The 22,877-nt window shown below is 45.4% G+C and overlaps 1 protein-coding gene and 1 long non-coding RNA gene across 6 annotated transcripts in view; both read right to left on the minus strand.

The window, feature by feature from the left end:
* The window catches only part of PEBP4 (phosphatidylethanolamine binding protein 4), a 221,469-nt gene that overhangs the window by 38,079 nt on the left and 160,513 nt on the right, over positions 1-22,877 (minus strand). The window lies entirely within an intron of this gene.
* On the minus strand, positions 842-16,406 carry LOC122457538. The gene is made up of 3 exons (XR_006277102.1): positions 16,206-16,406; positions 6,651-6,655; positions 842-852 (listed from the first exon to the last, which is right to left on the minus strand). It is a non-coding gene; the product is annotated as an uncharacterized LOC122457538 (long non-coding RNA).

Below are 22,877 nucleotides of genomic sequence, written 5' to 3' on the forward strand. Positions count from 1 at the left end.
CATTTGTTAATAAGAACATCGACCAAGATTCACGTTGCATAGTAAAGTTCATTGTAATGCAAACATCCTCTCAGTTTCTGTGCATTAGCTTTGCAGAGCCCAATGAAATTTTACCAGGCTCAGCACAGAATTTCCTCACTCCCCCTTTCCATCACGCTCATGACAAAGATACTAATGACTCAGATTTTTAAAAGTGACGAGCGATTGAAGGGGTCTGGTTTTCAAAGAGTGGGTGCTCAGAACTGAATACTGCCCCTTGGGGGCGTGTGAAGTTCCCCCCCCCAAAAAAACCCACAACCCCACAAACAAACCCTGAAGCACCGAAAATCACCCATCGCTTTTGAAAATCTTGGCCTAATATTTTACTTGCCCATCAAAAGAAAGAAGCGATGCGTCCCGCATGAAGGCGTGAGGGGAGTTCTGCACGCCACGGTCTGCCAATGCACGGAGCAGTTTATCTCTCAAGAACAATGCTCGAACATGCTTGGATGGCAGGAGTGTTCCCCGCACCTGAGTTTCTTTGGGATGAATTTCACTTCTTGGATACCTCTTATCTCAGCCTCTCTTCCAAACCCATGCAAGACCGTGGTGGTGGGAGGATTTAAAGGACTGTGCTGAGCATTCCATGGAAAGTCTGATTTTTTTTTTAATGCTCTGATCTGCCATTAAAAACTCTGATGCTTGATTTAAGTGAACTATGGCCAACTTCAGGAAAGACCAAGCCTCTCTGACTCAGTGGACTGCTCAAGTGAGGCCACATGGAGCTATGCACAGAGTCAGGACACAAGATACCTGTGACAGGTTTCAGAGTAGCAGCCGTGTTAGTCTGTATTCGCAAAAAGAAAAGGAGTACTTGTGGCACCTTAGAGACTAACAAATTTATTAGAGCATAAGCTTTCGTGAGCTACAGCTCACTTCAATGCATCCGATGAAGTGAGCTGTAGCTCACGAAAGCTTATGCTCTAATAAATTTGTTAGTCTCTAAGGTGCCACAAGATACCTGTGGTGCTTTGCCCGAAGGCAAAGCAGGGAAAGTTGTCATTGGTGGCAGTTGCCTGGTGCTGGGACCCTGAGAGTGAGGATCTCACCTAAGCAGCGATTTCTTAAGGGCTGGAGCAGCAGCATGACACTGAACAAACAGATGTTAGTAGCTAAGGTTATATAATGGGATACGTTTGGAGTTGAAACCGGTTCTAGGACCACACTCAAAATGTGACCCCGCCCAGTTCAGAGCTGGGACACTCTCCAACCACCGTTAGTGTGGTGTCTTCAATGCCAGGAATTGAGGCCCTTTATGTTTCGGAAGAGGGTTGGTCTTTTGATTGCAGCACATGGGACTGGGAGCGCGGGGAGCAGTGTTCTACTCCTGCATCTGCAACGGCTTGTATGAATCCAGGCCAGCCTCCTCCCTCTCTGTAAAATGAGGACAACATGGGATGCCTGGCCAGTGCAGGATCCCAGGTGCGTTGGAATCTGGCCACATCCTGGCATACCCTGGATCTGAGGATCAGGCTCCGATTGAGAAGGGAGAAGCTCCGGTGGGGCTGGGACTAGCGGCACGGAGAAGAGCACTTTACAATAGCTGTTTGTCATAAAAGAGGCAGAGAGAAGGCAAGATTTAAAAGCAAAGGAGCAAACTCTACTCTTCGTCACGCCAGCGTCCAATCGGCGTGAATCGTCAGAGTTGCTCTGGGTTTGCACCAGCATGATGGGGGGCAGAATCTGGAATGGGGGCCTCTGATGCCAGAGTGGAGTAAAGGATGCTGCTCCTGGCACCTCCAAGGCATTCTGGGATGCTGATTCATTGGCTGCCTATCCTCATGGAAATGAGCAGCACTGCTCTGCTTGTGGGGAGAGCCTGCCTGGAGACTTTGGGAAGCCATATCTGCCCCTGGGGGTCAAACCCTGCCCCACTTGCCCTGGGCAGCTTTTATTAGCTGGGATGTTTGGCTGGATTCCTCAGTGGGACACCTGCATGCTTTTGGAGGATGTCAAGAAGGCCAGCTCCCGGCTTTTCAGCCCCAGGAGGACGGCAGCCCCCAGCCACCTCTGCTCCATTGGATGAATGGGGCCCAGCAATGACACAGGCAGCTTTCTTGTTCCTCTTCAATTATAGACTGCAAACTGCCCGCCCACTCTGGAATCTGCAAGGGCCAGGTTGCCAGCTCCACCTGACCCCACCAGAGCGCAGGGTCAGCAGCACATTTCTGCTAGTGCAGGAGAGATGATTTAATCTCTTCACCCACCTCTTCCCATTTGCTGGGAAGAATCAATCACTTTCTCCTCCGTCCAGGGCAGGCGGAGGTGGGAGTCTGGCTTCCCACCTGTTCCTAACTTGGAAAGAAGTTCCAGGTGCCTCCTTCTCACTTTGGCACAGAGCGAAGCTGCGGCTGGTCGAAGGCTGCAGCGTGAGAGCTGTCAGTTGTCATTCGCTGGTGACGAAGATGCTCTGTGCTCCAAAGGCAGCACCGCCTGAATGCAGTGGGAATCCATTGATGTTTTCAGTTAACAAAAGGTAATTGACTAAAGGGCACTAGCTGTTCCCTGGGGGTACGGTGGCATCCTGCAGAGATTCATGCTTCGAGGTGTTGGTTTAGCGCTGTGCCTCCGGTGCGTGGAGTGCTCCTGAATGGAAATGAGTCCAGCAAAATTAACTAGACAGCTTCGGCTTGATACCCCCTTGCCCTGCTCCTTATCTTTCTATTTACACCTTGTAAAGTGCTGCTGTTTATTGCACTGATGCACTTTTCACCGATCCACTGTCAGGGACTACACGTGGTGCAGCACAACAGAGAACTCGGCCTGCTATCTGGGTAGGAGGAAGAGGAGTCTCGTGGTGGAACAGAAGAGTCCAGCCTCTGAGTTCTATTGTGAATGATCTATGGTGGCCAGTGACTTCACAGCTCTGAGCCTCCGTCTGACCATCTGCAAAGGTTGATGATAATAGGCCAGGTGTGCAAAAGCTGGTCTCCTAACCTGAGGACAGATCCATATGAAAGACAAATTACCCAGCACTGCCAGGAAGAGTGGAAGCCAGAGACAGATGCAGAAATTGAGAGGGAGAGGAGAGAGAGATGAGGCAGTTTGGGAGAGGGAGATGCAGGTGGTCTGGCGAAAGGGAAGAGTTAATGGGGGAACAGAGGGAAGGACAAACACGGAGGTCCCACTTTGAGAATTCTGGAGGGAAGGGAATGAAGAACATTATTTGCCTAGGAGGCTAGTGCTGCCTATAGCTGGCCCTGACACTGCTATTGGGATTGCAAGCTACTGTTCAGTCATCCACCACCCCCATCTGCTTTATAACTCCATGAAGTCTAGTTACCTAATGGGGACATCCAAATTAAAGTGCTTCCTGTACCTCTCAGCACATTCATTTTCTTGTGACCTTGATCAAAGAGCTCTGTCTCGTCAGAGGAAGAAATCCTCGCCGCCCTGCCGTAAATCCACTGGCACCAATGGAATTACACTGACTCACAGTGACTCCTGAGATACCGAGTGGAGATGCGCCACTTTGCCCATGCAAACATTGTGGGTTTGAATGTTTGACAGGCTCAAATGTTAGTAGGTTTATGTCCCACCTGAGTGGGACTCTGGCCTTGTCTACACTAGAGAAAAGTACCATGCTAAGTAACGGCTGGTCTCCTTCGGTCCCCAGGAGTGCACCTCTGTGCCCACAAATACAGGGCTCTCATCGATCCCCCCTAGTGCAAAGTAATGCTCCCAGCTGGGGTTGAGGGGTTAAGGAATGACAGAGCCTTGGTCATGCCTGCCTGAATCGTTTGAGTGTTGGCATGTGGATGCATCTCCCTGCTGCAGTGGGGCAATCAGTGGGAAAAGAGCAGAGAAGGAAAGTGCTAAAATAATCCAAGGTGATTGTTAGATTAGGCAGCAGAGAGGAGGAGAAGGAAACTATGAGAACAAAATAAAAACTATATGCAGGGTCCCCACCTGTGCCAGCTGAGCTTTGTCACAGGAGAATGTTCGGGGAAGTTCCTCTGCCCTTTGTAAATAGAACAGGCTCCCCGTTAGCTGGGGTGGCACCTGTTAGTTCTCAGTTCAGCAGCCTTTTGGAAAAAACAAAACCCAGTGACCTCATGGATTTATGTTACAGGGGTACTGAGGTTCCTGAATTCGCAGTAGTTTTTGGAAATCCCCAAGGCAGTCCTAGAGGTTCACTGTGCTTCAAAGGCCTCAGAGTTTATCTCACCGCTAATACTGAGCATGGATTGAACCCTGAGCTCCTGCTGCACCAGGGGCAAGACAGAATCAGTCCTGCTGGGGATTTTGTAGGCAAATTAGCCCCACGTCTTCTCCACAGCCATCCCTACAAGGTCCTCTGAGACATGAAACTGCTCTCTGGAGAGTGGCTTGCAAACTGGGTAGACACAACTCAACTTTGCTCCACTTCCTCAGGGCCTCCACTGCCCAACCTTTGTGAAACTACGTCTGCTGTACAATCTACCGTGTCTGCTGCCGGCAGAGCCCGAGTGTGTTTCTCTGAGCAGCCTCTGTGGGGACTACTTTCCCGAGACCCCTCTCCGGATGGTATTATAAACCATGCTACAGGCTGTCACTGGGTGTGCTGGAGTATGTATGTGTGTACATATCTGTGGCTGGGAGTACGAGGGGAGAGCTGGTAGGGAGCGGTTAGTCTTTGATGTGGCCCTCAGGAAACAAAAGTTACCCTGGTTATGGAAGCCCTGCTCGAACTCCACTGATCCAGGCGGTTTCATCTGCAGGTTCAACAAGGGCTAAGGGACAGGGCTAAGCACGCATGCCCCGAGCCAGGGTTACTCCCCAGCGGCTGCTTGCTCTCAGTGCGGTTACTCAGTGCTGAAGTCTGGAGACTTGCTGAGTCAGGGGGCACAATTTTAAGAAGAGTCTCGGGGATTTAGAAGCCTAAATCCCATCGGTTTAGGCATTCCTGCGTCCTTTGGCCATCTCTCAGGCACAGCACGGCAGCACGTTCCCGTTGGGCTCCAAACTCCCCCGGAGTCGGGGGGTGTCTAGTGCGGACCCAGCTGCTTTGTAAAATCTATGTAACAATCTGCGATGAGCAGGCCCCCCCCAGAGGCTGGGCTATCACTGTCGCAGAGAACTTCAGAGAGACCTATTTTCCCAGCGCTGGCTGGAACAGCTGAGAGCGCGAGAGAGGTGGGGGTGCCGCGCTTAACGGAGATGCGGGGCTCTGGGGCAGCAAGGCCACCCGGGATGTGCCAATGTTAGTTTAATAGCTCTGGCTACATGCCGTCTGCTTGGAGGCTACTGAGCTGTAACTGCCCATGGTGTTCCGCATACTGCCGCACAGGCTCGGTGGGTCCCTAGCACGGGCTGAGCTAATGGATGCTGATGTGCTGCCATGTTTATTAAATACCCTTTTATGAGAGCATTAATATTTCTTAATGACACCATTTGAGCTTAACGTCCTTTTTTCCTCCCGAGGACGTGATCTGTGGCTTGTAAGGGGAGAACTAAAAATTCCCACCCTCCATGTCGCTCAGAGGAGAGGGGCTGGAGGAAACTGGTGATGTTGTTCTGGTGCATATAAACCCCAAAGGGATGCCAGCTCGATAAATTACCGTTTGTATGGACTACCTGGGGACCCCAGTCAAGCAAAGTCTGGGGGCATCTTATGATTAAGGCATGGGAATTGGACTCGAGAGATCTAGGTTCAATTCTTGGTTAAAGTCATGTAGGGCCAGATTTTCCATAAAGCTCAGCCTGCTGGGGTCTCTTGAAAATCTGACCACCAGTGTCAGAACAGGAATCGCTGGCTGCTGAGCACTTTGGCAAACTGGGCCCTTGTTTAGGTATTTAAATGGGAACTGAGCTCCTTTGAAAAGCTGTCCCTGATCGGGGGTGCTCAGCCCTTGAAAAACTGTCCCTGAGCTCTTTTCAAAATCTGGCCCTAAATCTCCTTGTGCCTCATTTCCCCATCAGTAGAATGGGGATAAAAATCATTTCTTAGTCTGTCTTGGCTCTTTTGACTGCAAACTTTCTAGAGCAGGTACCATCTCCCCTACCAGCTGTTTGTTCAGCACCGACCACCATGCGTCCCTGATCTCAGCTGGGCCTTTCAGGTGTGATGGCAATACAGGAATCAGGGCCTGATGGTGCTAGGTGCTGTACAAACATCCAGCAAAGAAAAAGTTCCCGGCCCAAAGAACTTACTGTTTAATGATAATTCTACTGAAAAAAGAGAGGAGGATGCTGTCATAGCCCATTTATGGAGCCGTAACCCACTGCGACACCCGAGTTTTGGCTGGCGCTCCTGGACAATATGAATGAATAAAACACAACCCCCTTCCGAGCTTCCAAAATTCCTCGGCATGGCAGGAGACTAGCATATTGTCCAGAGCGGCTCTTCGCCATGCAGAGGAGTTCGTTACATTGCAGGTCATTCCAGCGCCCTGTCCCGCAAATGGCAGGGGAGCATTGAGGCTCTGAGGTAGGTCTGCTTGGGCCCTTGGTGGAGTCCGCTCCACATTGAATGAGTCATATTTTGTTTTCCCCTTCATAAATCTTTTCTAGAACATGTCTGATCCCATCTGAAGAAGGGGGAGGAGGGGACTAGGAAGGGGAGCGGTGGAGAGAAAAAATCACTAAGGCAGGGACTCAGGGTTAGGGAAAGTGGGTGTGGGAATCAACACAATAGCTGGCAGGAGACCAGGACAAACAGATGACTGATTGGACTGAGGTTTGTGAATAAGAACAGGGCTGGCTTGTTATTCACTCCCAGATATAACTCCTTCTCCCTTCCCCCCTCTCCACCCTGCCCCGAGCCAACAGCTGGAACACTAGTAAACAAGAAGGGCTCTCTGCAAGGAGGAACAGCAGGATGGAGCGCAGCCGCTTGCTCCTGGCATTTGCAGCTGCTTAGCCTGCTAGTTGAACTGCTTTCTGCACTGGAAGGCACTGAGTTCATGCTGGAGATGCTGGGTGCTGTTCCTACAGTAGGCTGATATGATTAAAGAACAATTAGTAAACTGGTGAAGTTAATCCCCAAACAAACAAGGTGCTTCCTGCACTGCTCACTTAGGGCACGCTAGCTCGAAGGGGAGAGTCAGCTTCAGAACTGGCACATGCAGGAGACCAGATTTATTATTCTCCCTCTTTGTTACCTTTATAACGAAGCCAGGATTTATGAATTGGCTCTCACTAACACAGGGGAAAGTCTAAGGAGGGATAAACCAGCTGACATGGGCTAAGAACCAAGCCTTCTCCAAACAAACATGAGGCGTGAAAAGTGCCGTTAAAAGAAAAGAATTGCAACTATATGGATGCCTAGCAACATTGTATCTATTTGATTTATCCATCTCACCTCCCCCCTCCCTCAGCTCTATGTCCTTGTCATCTTAGACTGTAAACTGTTTGGGGCAGGGAATGTGTCTACATATGCGTATCACCTAATACAATGGGGGGCACTGATCTTGATTGAGGCCTTTGGCTGCTACTGTAATATAAATATTAAATGGTGGTTGTTTTTTCTCCTCCTGATAATTTTCATTTTTAAACCCCTCTGCACTTTCTGCTTCTGGCCCACGAAGCCCTGGAAGCATCACGAGACAAAGCCTGGTCTAGTGATATTTTCAGCCCAATTTTGTGGACTATAGGAGGTCCATTGTAGAGATGGGCAGACCAAAACCCCAGCTCTGAATATTCCAAAACTCTGGAGTTTCAAAATCCAGATACAGGTTTGGGTTTTATGGCTGGAGCTCATCTCGAGTTAGATAAATCTCAGCATTAGGATGGGAGTCCCAGGCCCCAGCAAGTCTAAAGCAGCCCTGGCAACCCCATTAAAAATGGGGTTGCGACCCACTTTGGGGTCCCGACTCACAGTTTGAGAACTGCTGCACTGGATGACACTCCCCATCCAGAGCCATGAGTCCTGACCCTTGCTCTAGCCACAGAACTCCCGACCACCAGCAAAACTATAGCTCCGTAACTTCTGTTGGGGTCTGGAAATCATCCGATGCTTTATTCATTTGATTTATACAGTTCATTTTCTGTATCACGCCAGAGGGGAGGGACCAACATTCGGGTTCCAGCTGACCTGGCTTTGCACTCATTGATACACACACACAGCTTTCCAGGGTCTCCTCTCTACTTCTCCCGGGTCTCTCTGAGTTGTGGGTTCTCCCCTCTCAGACCCAGAATCATTGCCAGTGTCACAGACCCTGCCCCTCGCTCAGAGGAGACAATTAAACAGGCCCTTTTGCATTGAGGTTGATAATGCTGGATGTGGGAATTGCATACAGATGCTCCGGTCCCTTAGGATGACTCAAACCTAACTGGACACTGAAGCAGGGAGGGGGAGTTGGAGAAAGAGAGAGAGAAGGGAAATATTGGGAGGCTAAAACCACCCTAGGGATTCTCCTTCAAAGGCTGAGCTAATCTGGTGCTGCTGAGCCCCCTCCTTGCAAGCAGGAGCAAGGGAAGTTATGATTTCCTGCCGTTCAGAACCCTTTCCTCTTTTGCTCTCTGAACTAGCAATGGGCCAATCCCCCATTCATCAGCCCCAGTTCTGCACCAGGCTGACAATTCTCAATGTCTTGCCCAGAGTCCTGTGTGCCAGGCAGATGAGCATCCCAGTTCCTTAATTGCTCCTAGGGAATGCAGGGATTCTGCTACGGAGGGCAGCTTAGCAGGACAGATTCAGCTCTCCAACCCTATGCCATAGATAATGCAGTGCCAAACACTCACCAAAAGGGCTGTACATTTTCCTGCAGGAATTCTCTCCAAGTCTGATCTGAACCCAAAGCCCAAATCCAAATGCCTTAAGCTCTGGGGCAGTTTGGATCCAGATCTAGGCTTGAATTTCACAACCGGCCCCTTTCTCTAGAATGGTACCAGACCTCAATTCTGGACTCCTGCAAATGTTCACCTTCAGCTCCAGTTGTGAGATAACACCCAAACAGATGCTCAGATACCACGTAGGGATAGATGCATTAAAAATACATCCTGTAGAAAAGATAGACTAGATCAGATGAAGAGAGCTAGCTAGCTAGGCATACAGACAGAACAGCCTCTGTTTCAATGCTACTCACATCAACATTTATGCTCCCTGTGCTTGCTGCTGCTAACTGCACTGTGCTATGTAGTGTGCAATGCTGTTCTAGTGCCCTCTGCTCATGCTCACCAGGAAGGGCCTGGCGGAGCTCTGCAAAAACAGGGAAAGAATTTACACAAATTTTTTCAGAATTTTTTTTCTGTTTTCCTTGGGGAGACTCTCTGTTTCCTGTTGTCCCTTCTTCCCCTTCCCCTCTGACCTATATTTAGGCTCTGAAGGCTGAAATCTATTTTTAAATTTTTAAATTTTGAGGAATAAGGGACACTGCTTTCCAAATAACTTCTCCATCTTTATCAACATAAACGTTTGAACTCTAAGGAAATTCTCTCTCTTTCTCTCTCTCTCTCGCACACACATGCACACACACACAGAGATGGTTATTGGCCATTATACATTCAGGGTCCAATTCTGCTACCCTGTCATTATTCTGTGTATTAGAGTAGTGCCATGGGGGGCCCCCAATCAAGCTCAGAGCCCCACTGTACACACACTGTACACACAGTCCCTGCCCCAAAGAATGATTTAACTAGTTGAGATAGACAAAAGGGGGGAGAGAGGTGGGGTTACCCCCATTTTGCAAAGGGAGAGGTTACATGAGTTATCCAGATGTCACCTAGGGAGTCTGTGCCAAAGCTAGCCACTGACACCTGATTTCCCAAATCCCAGTCCAGCGCCTTTAAGCAAAAGACAATCCTAATATGAATGTAACTGTTCATGGGATAAGCATGTGAGCAGCGGAGTGGAGATGGGGGCAGAAATTGGGCCCTATCTGAGCATGGCAGTTGATATTCATGACCGAATCACAAATGTAATGTATAGAATCATGTTATTTCATAATAATGGGTTTGCATTTCAGTTTTGAGCATTGTGAAATACCAAATTCTTTGCTAGGGACTCAAACACACATGCGATATTTAAGAAAAACATCAAAACGCTTTCCTTTTCTGGCAGAGTTCCAGCATTTTTCCAATGAATTATGGGTGGAGGAAGAAATTGACAATTGGCAACGGTTACCAGTCCCTCTTAGCCTGTACAGAATCATAGAATTTAAGGCCAGAAGGACCACCAACTCATCCAGTGTGACCTTCTGTATATCACAGGCCACCAGCCCCGCACACTAAACCCAACAACTGAAATGAGACCAAAATTCAAGAGCCCACAGGAGACTAGGCTATGATGTGCCACAGGCAGAGAACAGGAGGGACTGAGGTGCACCAATGCTGAAGTCCCCCACAGTGGCAGGGAAATGGTTAAGCGAGAGATACCCAGATACCCCTGACAAGTGACCTGCCATCACATGCCGCAGAGGAAGGTGAAACCCCCCTGCCCACCCCAGCATCACTGCCAATCTGGCCTGAGGGAAAATTCCTTCCTGACCCCCTTCTGGGGATCAGTTAGACCCTAAGCATGTGAGGAAGAACCAGCCAAGCACCTAGGGGAGAGAATGCTCGGTGCCACCTCAGAGCCCTGACCCACCCCCATGCACTGTCCCATCTCCGGCAAGGGCCATCCCTGGTGCTACAGAGAAATACATTTTTGGGGGGTCAGGGTACCCCTTCCTGACCCTTGCAAGTGGCTGGCTGAACACTGAATGTCCCAGGATCATTTAATATTTGACAAAGTCCCCAAAGGGAGAGCGTGTGATAACCAGCGTGGTCAGTTTGATGTGGAAAATCTACAGCATGGATGGGTGCTGCCAGACAGTATAGACTACTGTACCTCTGACAGGAGTTGCCAGGGGTGATGCTGGATCAGATCAAACCAGGTAGGAAAAAATCTGAGATTGTGAATAGGAAAACAAGGTCCTGGCAGGGTTCCTAGTGTAACATTGCGTAACCTGCTGTTATGTCGGCAAGTGATACAAACAAACAGAAACATTACAGGACTCAGTTTAAAGCCCAGCACACCTTCATGCTCACATTGGCACTGCTGTCTGCACACAGCAAGGGAGGGAGAGACTCCCAGATGCTCAGAGGCTGTAGGTTGCCCGGTGGAAGCTAGAACTTGGTTACTATCCCATCACTCACTGACTTGGATTTGGGATCCTATATATAGCCCATGCGGATGGCCACTCATTTCGGCTTTTCACTCGGGCACTACTAAATCTTGGCTATCTGGAGGAGTACGAACAATAGGTTAAAGCAGAGGGGCTGCAGAGTCAGGACTCCGGGGTTCTATTCCCAGCCTTGAGTAGGAGTCATTGGGGAAGATAATTAGTAAAGCCTCTCCTACGATAGTGCTTGGGGTGTGCTAGAGACCTCCAGGATCTAATTTGGATATGGATAGAGCCCTTTTTAATGTCTTTAATCAAGTAAATACTAATGGAAACTGCGTGATCATGGGAGACTTTAACTTCGCAGATATAGACTGGAGGACCAGTGCTAGTAATAATAATAGGGCTCAGATTTTCCTAGATGCGATAGCTGATGGATTCCTTCATCAAGTAGTTGCTGAACCGACTAGAGGGGATGCCATTTTAGATTTAATTTTGGTGAGTAGCGAGGACCTCGTAGAAGAAATGGTTGTAGGGGACAATCTTGGCTCAAGTGATCATGAGCTAATTCAGTTCAAACTAAATGGAAGGATTAACAAAAATAAATCTGCAACTAGGGTTTTTGATTTCAAAAGGGCTGACTTTCAAAAATGAAGGAAATTAGTTAGGAAAGTGGATTGGACTGAAGAACTTATGGATCTAAAGGTAGAGGAGGCCTGGGATTACTTTAAATCAAAGCTGCAGAAGCTATTGGAAGCCTGTATCCCAAGAAAGGGGAAAAAATTCATAGGAAGGAGTTGTAGACCAAGCTGGATGAGCAAGCATCTTAGAGAGGTGATTAAGAAGAAGCAGAAAGGATACAGGGAGTGGAAGATGGGAGGGATCAGCAAGGAAAGCTACCTAATTGAGGTCAGAACATGTAGGGATAAAGTGAGACAGGCTAAAAGTTGAGTAGAGTTGGACCTTGCAAAGGGAATTAAAACCAATAGTAAAAGGTTCTATAGCCATATAAATAAGAAGAAAACTAAGAAAGAAGTGGGGCCGCTTAACACTGAGGATGGAGTGGAGGTTAAAGATAATCTAGGCATGGCCCAATATCTAAACAAATACTTTGCCTCAGTCTTTAATAAGGCTAAAGAGGATCTTAGGGATAATGGTAGCATGACAAATGGGAATGAGGATATGGAGGTAGATATTACCATATCTGAGGTAGAAGCGAAACTGAAACAGCTTAATAGGACTAAATCGGGGGGCCCAGATAATCTTCATCCAAGAATATTAAAGGAATTGGCACCTGAAATTGCAAGCCCATTAGCAAGAATTTTTAATGAATCTATAAACTCAGGAGTAGTACCGAATGATTGGAGAATTGCTAATATAGTTCCTATTTTTAAGAAAGGAAAAAAAAGTGATCCGGGTAACTACAGGCCAGTTAGTTTGACATCTGTAGTATGCAAGGTCCTGGAAAAATTTTTGAAGGAGAAATTAGTTAAGGACATTGAAGTCAATGGTAAATGGGACAAAATACAACATGGTTTTACAAAAGGTAGATCGTGCCAAACCGACCTCATCTCCTTTTTTGAAAAAGTAACAGATTTTTTAGATAAAGGAAATGCAGTGGATCTAATTTACCTAGATTTCAGTAAGGCATTTGATACCGTGCCACATGGGGAATTATTAGTTAAATTGGAGAAGATGGGGATCAATATGAACATCAAAAGGTGGATAAGGAATTGGTTAAAGGGGAGACTGCAACAGGTCCTACTGAAAGGTGAACTGTCAGGTTGGAGGAAGGTTACCAGTGGAGTTCCTCAGGGATCGGTTTTGGGACCAATCTTATTTAATCTTTTTATTACTGACCTTGGCACAAAAAGTGGGAGTGTGCTAATAAAGTTTGCAGATGATACAAAGCTGGGAGGTATTGCCAATTCGGAGAAGGATCGGGATATTATACAGGAGGATCTGGATGACCTTGTAAACTGGAGTAATAGTAATAGGATGAAATTTAATAGTGAGAAGTGTAAGGTTATGCATTTAGGTATTAATAAGAAGAATTTTAGTTATAAGTTGGGGACGCATCAATTAGAAGTAAGGGAAGAGGAGAAGGACCTTGGAGTATTGGCTGATCATAGGATGACTATGAGCCGCCAATGTGATATGGCTGTGAAAAAAGCTAATGCGGTTTTGGGATGCATCAGGAGAGGCATTTCCAGTAGGGATAAGGAGGTTTTAGTACCGTTATACAAGGCACTGGTGAGACCTCACCTAGAATACTGTGTGCAGTTCTGGTCTCCCATGTTTAAAAAGGATGAATTCAAACTGGAGCAGGTACAGAGAAGGGCTACTAGGATGATCCGAGAAATGGAAAACTTGTCTTATGAAAGGAGACTTAAGGAGCTTGGATTGTTTAGCCTAACTAAAAGAAGGTTGAGGGGAGATATGATTGCTCTCTATAAATATATCAGAGGGATAAATACAGGAGAGGGAGAGGAATTATTTAAGCTCGGCACCAATGCGGACACAAGAACAAATGGGTATAAACTGGCCACCAGGAAGTTTAGACTTGAAATCAGACGAAGGTTTTTAACCATCAGAGGAGTGAAGTTTTGGAATAACCTTCCAAGGGAAGCAGTGGGGGCAAAAGATCTATCTGGCTTTAAGATTCTACTCGATAAGTTTATGGAGGAGATGGTATGATGGGATAATGGGATTTTGGTAAGTAATTGATCTTTGAGATCTGTGAGGTTTTTCATAGGAGTGAGTGGGTGAGATTCTGTGGCCTGCGCTGTGCAGGAGGTCGGACTAGATGATCAGAATGGTCCCTTCTGACCTTAGTATCTATGAATCTATGAATCTATGAGTCGGGGTCTACTAGTCACAGCAGGATTGAGAGGGGCTGGACATCAGGACTCCTGGGGAGAGACTCCTGGGTGGGTGTGGGTCAGCGTATGGCAACTTGCTGTAACTGAAACTTTTCATGGAAAAGTATCAGTTTCGATGAAACTTTCATCAGGAGGGTTTCTCTGGTCCAGGATGGAATTTCTGGTCAAAACCAGAGAGAGAGGGCAAGACCAGTGATTAGCTCATGTGGAACATGGAAGACACATGGTCAAGTCTCCTGTCTGATTCAGAACAGGAATTAAACCTGGGTTTCCCACAGCACCGGTGAGTGCCCGAACTCATCGGCGTTGGAACAATGTGTATAGTCGAGGTGCTGAAAGCCATCGAACCAAACTGCGAGCCCTGTATGTGATGGGAATCCACTTCAAAGCAGGAGCTGCGACAGCACCCCCAGCACCAGCACCCCTGCCTAACCACCGAGCTGCAGAGTATTCTGGGGTGGCTATCTCTCCGTCTTTTCTGTTGTAGCTGCTTCACTTTGCATAAATAATAAAACATTCACTGGGTAGAGAGAGAGACTGGCCCTATGACCCTGCGATTAGGGCACTGACATGGCAGATGCAGGGACTCGAACTTGGGTCACATCCTGATGAGGACTGGGGGTCTCTCTTGCTGTGGCTTTTCACAAAAACCCGCCTTTCATCCTGATGCAGAATGGGGAAAAGTTTGGAATCGGGAAGGTTTTCACAGGATGGGAAACTGTTTCCCAGACAGATCTACTCCTGGGTTCTATTCCTGGCTCTGGGAGGGAAGTTGATCTAGTGTCTGGAGCAGGCACGTAGGTTTTTGGTTCTGTTCCCAAATTTGCTATGGGACCTTAGGCAAGTCATTTAACTCCCCCAGGCCTTAACTGGGACATTAACACTGACCTGCCCTAGGGAATGATATGAGACTTAATTACAGTATTAAAGTACTTGGAGAGCCTTTGAAACAGACCTAGGGTATGATTGCCCTGCAAAAAGCCCATGGCAGCAAGTCTACAGATTTGGGCTTCCACTATGGCACTAAAAATAACCAGGCAGGTGGGGGTAGGCTTCAGAGTCCAAGCTCCAGCCCGAGTCTACATGGCTATTTTTAGCGCTATAGTGCGAGCCCTGCACCTGTAGACCTGAGCTCTGAGACTCACTGCTGCAGGGCTTTTTGCAGTGTAGAAATACCCAGAGACTGTCCAAAGTCACACAGAGAGTCCAGGAGAGAGCTGGGAATAGAACCCAAGAATCTGAACTCCTTGTCCATCTCTCCAATCACTACAGCACACTCCTTATTATATTCCAGCTATCCGAGCCCCCTGCTACAACCTCTAGCTCACAGGAGTTGTATTTTCAAAAATTGTTTTCCCTACAGGATTTCTTCTGGAATTTAATTTTTCAGAAGAAAAAGATGCTGAAGCATGAGTCGGGTAGATGACAGGCTGGCTGGCTGCACTGGAGAAGGTGCAAAGGAGCAGATGTCCCTTAGGAGCTACAAAGACAAATGCCTATCCCCTCAAGGAGCTAGAGGAAGCAATGACACAACAGTCTCTCTGCCTTGGCACTGTTCACTGTTCTTTCAGTCGCTCCCATCCCTGGTGGGCATCTGATGCAAGAGGCTGACGCCGGTAACCAGCAACTCTGATAGGTAGAGTGCTTGTTGTAAGAGTCCCCGCCAAAGTCTGCAGACAATTTGCCTCCTGTAATTACCACAACAAATAGCTGATTTCTCCCTGCCCCAGAAGCAGTTCTCACCCTGCTGGGGCAGACTCCTTGTGCAGGATCTTGGAGCTACTGTGTGGGGTGGGGCCTTGCCATGCTCACTCTCTGGAGCTGGACAAATTATCTGCACACTCACCAAGGGTGGATTCAGCTGTGAGAACAAGCAGGGGGCAGCCCCAGACGCATCGATTTCCGAGGCATGTTGAACCAGATATCATAGTTGGTGTGAACTGGCCTTGCTTCATTGACTGCCGCAGAATTAGGCTGATTTACACTCACTGAGAGGTCTAGCCCATAATAGTTCTGATCTCTCTTCCTGTGGAGTCTCCAAAACTCCCAGCAGTCTGCATGTGTTGGAGACAGGCTGGCAGGAGGGCATTAAACTAATAACAAAAGTGGAGGGTAAAAAGAGGAAAGATATGAGCCCTCAGCACAAAATCGAGGTGTTGAGAACAAATCTGAATGAAGGAACCAAAGAGTACAGAGACTCGATTTAGGAGTCTCTTTGTTTCTGGAGATGAGCTGTGCGGCTGGGATGATGCAGGAGGACTGAGGTGGCAAAATTTGCAGGCGATCCAAAACTACTCAAGCTAGTCAAGTCCCAGGCAGACAGTGAAGAGCTACCAAAGGATCTCATGAAACTGGGTGACTGGGCAGTAAAATGGCAGATGAAATTCAATGTTGATAAATGCAAAGTAATGTACATTGGAAAACATCATCCCAAATCTACATATAAAATGATGGGGTCTGAATTAGCGGTTACCACTCAAGAAAGAGATCTTGGAGTTATTGTGGCTAGTTCTCTGAAAACATCCACTCGATGTGCAGTGGCAGTCAAAAAAGTGACCAGAATGTTGGGAATCATTAAGAAAGGGATAGATAAGAAGACAGAAAATATCATATTACCTCTATATAAATCCATGCTTTATCCACATCTGGAGTACTGCATAAAGATGTGATCGCCCTATCTCAAAAAAGATATATTGGAATTGGAAAAGGTACCGAAGAGCGCAACCAAAATGATTAGGGGTATGGAACAGCTTCCATATGAGGAGAGATTAATAAAACTGGGACTTTTCGGCTTGAAAAAGAGATGACTAAGGGGGGATATAATAGAGGTCTATAAAATCATGACTAGTGTGGAGAAAGTAAATAAGGAAATTTATTTACTCCTTCTCATAACACAAGAATTAAGGGTCAAGAAATGAAATGAATAGGCAGGTTTAAAACAAACTAAAGGAAGTATTTTTTCACACAATGCACAGTCAACCTGTGAAACTCCTTGCCGGAGGATGTTGTGAAGGCCAAGACTATAACAGGGTTCAAAAAAGCACTAGAAAAGTTCATAGAGGATAGGTCCACCAATGGCTATTAGCCGGGATGGGCAGGGCTGGTGTCCCTAGCCTCTGTTTGCCAGAAGCTGGGAATGGATGACAAAGGATAGATCACTTGATGATTCCCTGTTCTATTAATTTCCTCTGGAGCACCTGGCATTGGCCACTATTGGAAGCCAGGATACTGGGCTAAATGGACCTTTGGTCTGACCCAGTATGGCCATTCTTATGTTCTTAAGAAATTCTTTAATTGTCTATATACCAATGCTGGAGCCTGGGTAACAAACAAGAGGGATTGGAATTGCTCAATTATGAGCATAAATTTGATCTAGTTGGTATTCCTGAAACCTGGTGGGATGATTCCCATGACTGGAATGTTAAGAGCAATGGTTAGAATCTATATCGGAAGAGTCTAGGGGACAAAAGGGGGGAGGCATTAATGTCAAAAATGGCATTACCTGTTTCTGAGTCACTGATAACTCAGAAGAAAATGATCTTGAATGCTTATGGCTCAATATCCTAACAGATAAAGCACAAGATGGGGTATTAGCTCATGCCTGCTACAGATCACCAAATCACACTAGCGAACAGAATGACAAGCTCCTTATGCACCTATCTGTAATGGGTAAGGAAAAAAAGCTGTGTGATTATGGGGGACAGAGATCTAATGCTGCCAATACTAAAACATCCTTGGAATTTTGAAATGTTATAGATGACAATTTCCTACCTCAAAGTGCGTGTTGCATCCAATATGGGGGAATTCTATATTAGACTTTGTCTTGGCAGATAAAAAGGAACTAATCACAGAACAAAAAATTAATGATAGCTTAGTTACAAGTGACCATGACTTGATCACATTCAATGTGCAAAAATATTGTGTCCAGACCAGGGATATATATATTTGGTACTGTAAAAGGGCCAATTTCACAAAACAGAAAACAATTATGAGCAAATCAGTGTAGAGGAAGAATTTAATTAGAAAAATGTGAATGATAATTGGGAATTGTTTAAGAACACTTTACTAGATGCACCAAAAGCCACAATCCCACAGATGAGAAAGAAGGTCACATTGGTTAAAAAACAGACCTGGTTTAGAGAGGAAGTGAAGGCAGCTATTAAATATGGTATACTGAATATATAAAACAAATGGAAGAAAGGGGAAATTGATAGTAATGAATATACATCAGAAGCTAGGCATTGTAGAAAATTGATAAGGGAAGCAAAGGGACATAAAGGGAAATATATGGCCAGCAGAGTTAAGAACAATAAGAAGCATATTAGGAACAAAAAGAATGCTAACAATGGTACTGGTCCTTTACTAGATGGAAATAATAGAATTGTAGGATTGTAGGACTGGAAAGGACCTCAAGAGGTCATCTAGTCCAGTCCCCTGCACTCATGGCAGGACTAGGTATTATCTAGACCATCCTTGACAGGTGTTTGTCTAACCTGCTTTTAAAAATCTCCGGTGATGGAGATTCCACATCCTCCCTAGGCAATTTATACCACTGCTTAATCACCATGACAGTTAAGAAGTTTTTCCTAATGTCCAACCTAAACTACCCTTGCTGCAATTTAAGCCCATTGCTTATTGTCCTATCCTCAGAGGTTAAAGAGAATATTTTTTCTCTCTCCTCATTGTAACAATCTTTTATGTACTTGAAAACTGTTATCATGTTCCCGCTCAGCCTCCTCTTCTCCAAACTAAACAAACCCCAATTTTTAAAATCTTCCCTCATAGGTCATGTTTTCTACACCTTTAATCATTTTTGTTGTTCTTCTCTGGACTTTCTCCAATTTGTCCACATCTTTCCTGAAATGTGGAATCCAGAACTGGGCACAGTACTCCATTTGAGGCCTAATCAGTGCAATGATGATATAGGATAGAATTAATAATATGATATGAAATGATAGAATTAGTAATAATGCAGAAAAGGCACAAGCGTTCAATAAATATTTCTGTTCTGTATTTGGGCAAAAACAGATGATGTAGTCAAATCATATGGTAACGCACTTTCCAATCCACTTTGTATCTCAGTAGGATGCTAAGCAGCAGCTACTAAAGTGAAACATTTTAAAATTAGCAGGTCCAGATAACTTCATCCAAGAGTTTTAGAAGAGCTGGATGAGAAGCTCACTGGACCACTGATTTTCAATACGTCTTGGAACACCTGGGAAGTTTCAGAAGAGTGGAAAAAAACTAATGTTGTGCCACTATTTAAAAAGGATAAATGTGATTACTTGGATAATTACAGGCTTGTCAGTATGACATCAGTCTTGGCAAGATAATGAAGCAGGTAATACAGGGCTTAATTAATAAAGAATTAAAGGAGGGTAATGTAATTAATGCCAATAAATTTGGGTTTATGGTAAATAAATCCTGTCAAACTCACTTGTTATTTTCTTTTGATGAGATTACAAGTTTGGTAGATAAAGGTAATAGTGTTGATGTAATATACTTACATTTCTGTAAGGCATTTGACTTCTTACTGCATGACCTTTTGATTAAAAAACTAGGAAGATATGAAATTAACATGGCACACATTAAATGGATTAAAGCCTGGCTAACTGATAGGTCTTAAAATGTAATTGTAAAAAGAGAATTGTCATCAAATGGGTGTGTTTCTAGTCGGGTCCTGCAGGGATCGATTCTTGGCCCTATGCTCTTTAACATTTTTATTAATGACCTGGAAGAAAACATAAAATCATCACTGATAAAGTTTGCAGATGTCACAAAAATTGAGGGAATGGTAAATAATGAAGAGGACAAGTCACTGATACAGAGCAATCTGTATTGCTTGGTAAACTGGGCACAAGCAAACAATGTATGTGTTAATATGACTAAATATAAATGTATACATCTAGGAAAAGAGAATGCAGGCCATACTTACAGGATGGGGAACTCTATCCTCAGAAGCAGTGATTCTGACAAAGATTTGGGGGTCACAGTGGATAATCAGCTGAACATGAGCTCCCGGAGTAATTCTGTGGCCAAAAGGGCTAATGCAATCCTTGGATGCATAAACAGGGGAATATCCAACAGGAGTAGAGAGGTTATTATACCTCTGTATTTGGCACTGGTGTGACTGCTGCTGGAATAATGCGTCCAGTTCTGGTGCCCACAATTCAAGAGGAGTGTTGTTAAAATTTGAGAGGGTTCAGAGAAGAGCAACAAGAATGATTAGAAAACATGCCTTACAGTGATAGACTCAAGGAGCTCAATCAACTTAGCTTAACAAAGAGAAGGTTAAGAGGAGTTTTGATCAGTCTATAAGCACCTGCATGGGGAACAAATATCACTGATAAGATTGGATGTTTTTCTGAAAGACCTGCTCTAGGAATTATTTTGGGGATGTTCTCTGGCCTGTGTTATACAGGAAGCCTGACTAGATGATCACAATGGTGCCTTCTGGCCTTGGAATCTACAAATAGAACTTCTCACCTGTAGATCTCAAAATGATTTACACAGATGAGTAAGTGTCATTACCCCCATTTTATAGACAGGGAAACTGAGGCACAGATAGCAACTGTCCCAGGGTTACACAGTGAGTCTGTGGCACAGCCGGAAAAAAAAAAGATCTCTTGCTTCCTAACGCAGTGTCCTCTCCCCTAGATATTTGATCCTTCACCTCTTGTGCTTTAACCACTAACCCAACTAGACTTTTAAACAAAAACAAACAAACAAACACATCCACTCAAGGAAATAAAAACAGCATTGCCAGCTGTCCTGATATTATTGCAAGTCTCACAGTCCTTGCTGTTATTTGTAAAGCCCCAGCTCCTGAAGCCACATGTGTCCATGAGAATCTTGGCTTTTATTTCAAAAAACAATTTTCTAGCTCTTGTGGCTGAAAAGAAAATCTAGAAAACGTAGCCCAGGTGAGCCCTAAAGGCTCAAAACCTGGAGACAAATAAAAAAATCGCAAAATATATTTTAAAAAAATCACACAATTTTAAAACCAATTTCATGATTTTCAGAGGCCAGACTTATGATTCTTCAATGCTATGGGCTGGTGCCACTAAAAACCACAAACCAATGAGGATAAAGGAACACAGGGGGCCTGGCTCTCTTCTCACACTGGTTTTACATCATTGTGACTCAAGTGAAGCTATTCCTGATTTACATCAGTTTCATGCGGGGAGAGAGGAAGGGGGAAAGAGATTTAGATCTTTGGTGAAGATAGGAAATGCACAGCCAGTTCAGAATTGAGTGTTGCAGGCAGAATGAGCAGACTAGAGTGACCAGATAGCAAGTGTAAAATATCGTGACACTTTTTTTTTCCTGGGGGGAATAGCTGCGTATACAAGACAAAGCCGCTAATATTGGGATGGTCCCGATAATATTGGGACGTGTGGTCACCTTAGACCAGAACTATCTTATCCTCTTAGATGCCTGGCAACTTTAGGAGAACTTTCTGTCTGTCGCTAATTACTTGGCTTTGCTGCATCTTGAGTGATTGGTTTTAATGAATGTAAATGACAGGAGATTAATCGGCTGTTCAAGAGCCTCCTGCTCCTCTCTGTAGGATCTCGCTATGCTCCATTCAGCCCTGCATCCCACTATGGCCAGGCGGCAGGCTTATTGTTAATCTGTTAGCATGCCAGCGCCTAGGCTTAATGGAGGAAAGGGCAGAGCAGCTCCTGGGGAGCACTGAATTCCCCAGTGTTCTCTGGAGACGGCCGTGCTGTTCCACATGATGGGGTTTGGGTGGCTTCACAGTCCTTTGCTGCTGGGTTATTTGTTCACAGGATGTTGCAGAGCTCCCAGGAACCAGTCTGGCTAGGAGTCATGGATATCTGCAAGGAGCCTCCTTTAACCTCTTTGCTGCTGCTAAACTGCATGGGGTTGCACTGAAAGGGTATCTGGCTCCATAGACTAGCTACACTAGGCAGGAACACTGAAGAGGTTACAGTCTTTATTTGCTATAATATATATATATTATATGTATATATATATACAGGAACCTTGACCAAGGATTTCAAAAGTGCCTAGTGATTTTGAAAGTGCCCAGCCTAAGACACCTTAAAGGGACAGCTTCAGGGCTGATCACCTAGCTGCAGATTTTCATTGACGGAGCTACAACCATTTACATCAGCCGAGGATCTGCCCGCTGTTATTAAGGTGTCCCAAGTTCGGCAAGTAAACATCAAAGTTCCCCAAATCACTTATCTCCTTCAAAAAGCTTGGCTGCTGGATCTACCACCCCAGTCCCATCAAGACCAGTATCCTGCCTCTACAAAGAACAATGCTTGATGCCTAAGAAGGCATCACCACCCATAATACACCTGTTAAACCACCCATAATACACCTGGCTAAATATACAGTGCTCTATGCATGGGCATAAATTCCTTCCTGATCCTGTGTTGGTCAGCTGATGCCCTGGGGCATGAGATTTGATTACTCATTACCATGGAATAATAAAATCCTCCCTCTATTAAAAGAAAAAAATCCAGCCTCAGTATTTGACTCAATAACCTCCTAGGGCAGCAAATTTTTCAGACTGACCACTAGCTGTACAAAGCAATCACTCCTTTTCTAATAAGAGGTAGGTGTAACAAAGCCTATAGTTAAGGTTGCTTACACATGCCCATTATTTCTAGTTGTTTGTAACTTTCTCAGAGTTTCACCTATCTGGCTGAAATTTGGCATGTTTGCTGTTAATCAAGGAGTAATTTTGTGTGTGTGAAAGTTTACTAAAAAAAAAAGGCTGACCCATTTACAGGCACCAAAGGAGTGAAAAATATGCAATTTTTTTGCTAAGAACTTATGTCTTTAAAATGGCTCCAGCATCTTAGTGGAAGGTGATGAAAACTTTATATTTGGCAGATTCATAGTCCACAGATAGTAAATATGCCTTACGCTGGTCTGGTGAAACTCAAATTTGATT

The sequence above is a fragment of the Dermochelys coriacea genome, chromosome 26 (genome assembly GCF_009764565.3).
Source record: "Dermochelys coriacea isolate rDerCor1 chromosome 26, rDerCor1.pri.v4, whole genome shotgun sequence".
Lineage (NCBI taxonomy): Eukaryota > Metazoa > Chordata > Testudines > Dermochelyidae > Dermochelys > Dermochelys coriacea.